The sequence below is a fragment of the Lactuca virosa genome, chromosome 2, assembly GCF_052849685.1.
Source record: "Lactuca virosa cultivar CGN04683 chromosome 2, Lactuca_virosa_CGN04683_v6, whole genome shotgun sequence".
Classification (NCBI taxonomy): domain Eukaryota; kingdom Viridiplantae; phylum Streptophyta; class Magnoliopsida; order Asterales; family Asteraceae; genus Lactuca; species Lactuca virosa.
The window spans coordinates 199,582,014-199,587,707 of NC_136427.1; the positions used below are offsets into that span (position 1 = coordinate 199,582,014).

At 33.7% G+C, this 5,694-nt stretch overlaps 1 pseudogene; it reads left to right on the plus strand.

The window, feature by feature from the left end:
* The first annotated feature begins 1,530 nt into the window (after nt 1-1,530).
* LOC145160000 (pentatricopeptide repeat-containing protein At1g56690, mitochondrial pseudogene) lies at nt 1,531-3,975 on the plus strand (annotated as a pseudogene).
* The last annotated feature ends 1,719 nt before the right edge of the window (nt 3,976-5,694 follow it).

Sequence of the window (5,694 nt, forward strand, 5' to 3'; positions counted from 1 at the left end):
CACCAACAGTCTTGAGTCCCTACATTTTCAACAATATGGATGAAGTTCGAACCTCACATGGTTTGTGGTTGGTGTTTTTTTGTGTCTAGAGTGGTGAAAGAGGTGTGAGAAAGATGAAAGAGTGAAATACTATTTAGGAATCATTATTGTTAATACCATATAATTAATTCAAATGAAGACGACGATAGACCAAAAATATGAAGATATTTTCACATGAAGGGAACATGATGGGCCAAACAACTCTAAAAGAACAAGAGGTAACAAAATGGACTAAAACTACAGAAAATTATTGATTTTGGACCTTCCACGCAAGTTGAAAACTTATTGGACCCTATCCACAGTTTTGAATACCACATTGACCAAATTTGCAATTTTTTCATATTTAATTTCTATTTTTACAATTACAAACTTTAGTATCTCAAACACTCTTTACTAATCTCTAACATATACACTTTATACTTTCAAACTCTTTCCGACCCTACTCCGTTTTACCCCTAAAAAGTATATTTCATTTTTCTAACTTATATAAATTAATAAACACACCTCTTCTATTAATTTGGTTTTAACAAATATATATATATATATATATATATATTCATTACAATAGTATTAAATAAATAAGATTATATTTATAACACTTAATTATAAGTTTTTATAAAAACATTATCATGTTTTAAAATTTCAATATGTATTTAAATTTTAATATGAATTTGATAAACAAAAACAAACTTTATATTTATAATTAATTAATATAACTTAATATATAACACAATATTATAAGTACTAAATATTATATTTAAATTATAATTAGTAGATAAAAAAAACCAGAAATGTATAAATATATAAAAAGAGGGACTAAAATCGACAACTCAAATTTCATCCAATTTTGGGGAAATAAATAGTATAACACAAAATATGGTGTTATACTATTCATTTATCTCAAAATGAGGGAATAAATGGAGTAGGGTTAGAGAGGAATGAGAGAAGACATAGGAGAAATAATGGAAAATAAAAGTGGGTTGGAGATGCTCAATGAGCTAGACTAATAGGGTGTTTGGCAAAACTTATTTAAAAACTCTTATGACTTTTTGACTTATAACTTATTTTGGTGAAATAATGAGTTTTTAATAATTAAGGGTAGGTTACTTATCGCTTTTTGACTTATTAGATGTTACCAACAGTTATAATTGTTTTTTTACCTAAACATTTTTTTTGACTTATACCCACATCAAACCTATAATAAGGGGGTGTTTGGCTTATCTTTTTGGGAGGCAAAAGTCCTTTTGGCAAAAGTTACAAAAAATCAGGATTTCTTAGACTTTTCCAGTTTTCCTTATATCAAAAATCCAAAAGTTGTTTTTAAAATGCTTTACCAAACATTTTTTGCATTTTATTTTTTCTAAAAAGAACTTTTCGCTATAAAAATAAGCCAAACACCCCCTAAATAAAAAAAAAAAAACTTATTTTTTAAGTTTTGCCGAACAGACATTAACCCTGCGTAGAAAAGCAAAGATTTATAGTATATTAACAATACACGCAATTGATAAAGCTTTTGACAATCGATGTACTACCTGTTCTGAGCCTCCACGATTTTTTGCTCTTCTTTCCCTTCGAATGAAGGGGCTAAATTATCCTTAAGGTTTGTGACGAGGATGATTTCAGTCAAAATATCCACTTCTGTTTCATTTGTCAACTGCTCTCAAGTGATTTGATGTGATCCATTACTGAAAAGAAGCTATACTAAAATGATCCAAATGCGTTTTCTGTTAATTCACTGCCGAACATATTGCTCAAATGTTACGATTTCAGAGAATCTTCATATTGCACGGTATGGCCGCCTTGGCCAAATTCACAATGCTCGCCAAGTATTCGATGGTTTACGGGAAAAAAACATCGTGTCTTGGAACTCCATGGTTGCATGTTATTTCCAAAACAACCAACCCAATGAAGCCCGGAATCTGTTCGAACAAATGCCTGAAAGAAGCACTGTTTCTTGGAACGGTTTGATTTCTGGATATGTCAAGAATAGGATGGTAAAGGAAGCCCGAGAAGTGTTCGACAAAATGCCTCACAGAAACGTTATTTCCTGGACTGCAATGATTAGAGGATATATACAAGAAGGTTTAGTTTCTGAGGCTGAAACACTTTTCTTGAAGATGCCCGAAAGGAACGTCGTGTCTTACACAGTGATGTTCGGTGGCATTATTCAAGATAATCAAATCGACAAAGCTCGTGAACTTTTCAACACCATGCCAGTGAAAGATGTGGTTGCTTGGACAAGCATGGTTGGTGGGTATTGTCAAACAGGTCGTTTAGCTGAAGCACGCCAACTGTTCGATGAAATGCCTGAAAAAAACGTATTCTCTTGGACCACAATGATTTCAGGGTATGTCCAAAACAACCATGTAGATATTGCTAGAAAACTCTTTGAAGTAATGCCCAACAAAAACGAGGTCTCATGGACTGCAATGCTTAATGGCTACACACAGTGTGGAAGAATGAACGAAGCCATGGAGCTTTTCAATGCCATGCCTTACAAATCTGTAGTTTCATGTAACGCCATGATATTAGGGTTTAGCCAGAATGGGGATGTAGATAAAGCAAGAAACATATTTGATCAAACAATAGAAAAGGATAATGCAACATGGAGTACAATGATAAAGACTTATGAAAGACACGGGTTTGAATTAGAAGCATTAAGATTATTCACATCAATGCAAACTCAAGGAGTTAAACCGAATTTCCCTTCTTTGATTAGCATCCTTTCTGTTTGTTCTAATCTTGCGAATCTTGATCATGGTAGACAAATTCATTCTCAATTGGTTAAAAATTTGTGTGACACCGATGTATATGTTAACTCAGTTTTGATCACAATGTATGTAAAATGTGGAAATCTTGTAAAGGCCAAGATTGTATTCGATAAATCTCCCAACAAAGACATTGTGATGTGGAATTCCATGATTACAGGGTATTCACAACATGGATTAGGAGAAGAAAGTTTGAAACTTTTTGATAAATTATGTTCTTTAAGCATATCACCAGATGATGTTACTTTCATAGGAGTTCTTTCATCTTGTAGTTACACAGGAAATATTGACAAAGGTGTTGAAATATTTAACTCCATGAAATTAAAACATTCAATCGACCCAAAAACCGAACACTATGCATGCATGGTGGATTTACTTGGAAGAAATGGTAGGTTAGATGAAGCAATGAGCTTAATCAAGAACATGCCTATGGACCCTGATGCTATCATATGGGGTTCTTTAATGGGTTCTTGTCGAATTCATATGAATCTTGAAATGGCTGAAATTGCAGCTAAGAAAGTTATAGAGCTTGAGCCAACAAATTCGGGTCCTTATATCTTGTTATCAAACATATATGCTTCAAAGAAAAAATGGTGTGAAGTTGCGGATGTTAGAAAAAGGATGAGATTAGAGAAGGTGAAGAAATCGCCTGGTTGTTCATGGATAGTTATTGAGAAACAAGTTCATATGTTTAGAGGGGGTGAAAGTGAAAATAGTAGTCACGTTGAGTATGATTTGATTATACAAATGTTGGAGTATTTAATGGGGTTGATAAGAGAAGCTGGATATTGTCCTGATGGGAGATTTGTATTGCATGATGTTGATGAAGAAGAAAAGGTGCATAGTTTAGGGTATCATAGTGAGAAACTTGCTGTTGCTTATGGGATTTTGAAGGTGCCAAAAGGGATAGTGATTAGGGTTATGAAGAATCTTAGGGTTTGTGGAGATTGTCATTCTGCTATTAAGTTGATATCGAAAGTTGTGAGTAGGGAGATTGTGTTAAGAGATGCAAATAGGTTTCATCATTTCAAAGATGGGGTTTGTTCTTGTAGGGATTATTGGTGAATGAAAACTAAAGTGTATGTGTATGTGTTTGAGTTAAGATAACAAACTAAAAAATGAAATAATATTCGTAAGTGATGATCTATTCGTTGTTATGTTCATCTAACTATCTAAGCATCGTGAGGAACATAATAAGTTTTAGAGTAAATTACATGTTTGGTCCCTGTATACTTTTTTTAGTCAGGCAAGATTCAATTTGTGCGCTCCATAATCCAAACCTTTGGTCTCTTTCCTTGACCACCGTTAATACATATGAGGGGTATTTTGGTCTTTTTCCACTCTTAAGCCACCATACCATACGTTGATATGTGGAAGTTAAAGTGTTAAAATTGAAGTTTAAAGTGTGAAGGGTTGGAATGCTAATAAAGAAACTTGAAGGACAGATATGATATATAAAACTTTAGTTTTTCTTCTGAATGGGCGTAGAGTCATAAAGTTCGAAGGTGATCTCGTGAGATGAATTTTTTTGGATATATTTTAATCTTTTTCATTGTCTTATAACACAATTTGAGCGACACTTTTTTCTAATAGTAAATTTTATATATACACTAAAAACCGAATTGATTCTTTTGAGTGTTTACATGAATTTATTAGCTTATGCGTTTTTAATAATTGCTGATATTTTGTTTCTATTGTTAGGAATGACGTTAATTTGGATCATTTTTTTTAAGGAAAATGGTGTTTTTAAGGGATGGAGAAATAGAGAATGGTATGCAAGGATATGAAGAGCTATTAACATTGATGGCTGCATTGTTTATTGTTTAACAAGTAACAAAATGCCAATGGGGTTTGTCCCATTTGGTAAGGCGCCCCTCCCTCTTTATGAGGTTGAGGGATCAAAACCCCTTATGGGGATATAAGGTGGAGAATTTAAGGTGTTGTGTACTTGTGTACATATAGTTAGCTAAGTAATAAAATGTTGATTGTGATAACCATACAACATGCTCAGTCAGGTTTACAGTTGGCTCTTTCATTTTTATATGGTATGTTATTTATATTGTAGCTAGGTAAGTTATCCATACAGAGAGAAAATTGTAAAGTGCTTCTTAGAACATGAAGAGAGCCTACCTCTAGAATGTTGGGTAAGCTATCTAATATATATATTCTATTTGAGTCATTTGTTTTTTGAGATTTATGCTGTTGGTGTGAAGCTTACCATTTAGTATCAAAACAGTGGTTGTTGCTAGAAAAGAAAAATCTGCAAGCAAGAGAGTCAACACGGTAGAGAAAGATGTGGGTATGATGCAAGATCAGATTCAAACTCAGTTTGTCTAGATTCAACATTAGGCAGCTCTATTCTAAGTATTGAACAGAGTTGGAGAGATTACTGACAACACACGAGGAAATCATGAGTAGTTTCCCATAATTAGGATAAAAAGGGACCCTGTTTGACCGTGGAAAGAACATAGCTTAGCATGCCTCTGATGGTGGTTCTGTATTAGAAGGAGAAGAAACACCTAAGGTGATCTTTAGCGACTTGAAGAACAACGACAAAGGAGGCTCCAACGCTAGTGGAGTTCACAAATGTCAATGGTAATGAGGAGGGAGATAAATATCAGCATCACAAAATAGACATGCTAATGTTCGATGGAACTTATCCCGATGGCTGGATTTTGCAAGCGGAATGTTACTTTGCTATCTATCAATTGGTTAACAAAGATAAAATGGAGGCAATAGTTTTAAGTCCCACGGGAGATGCACTTGCATGGTTTTATGGATGAACAAGCAACAATCTCAAATTATTTGGGGATAACTCAAATTAATATCCCTTTGAAAGTTTCTTCGAAGCCAGGACGGGGATCTGTATGAACAATTGTACTCTCTT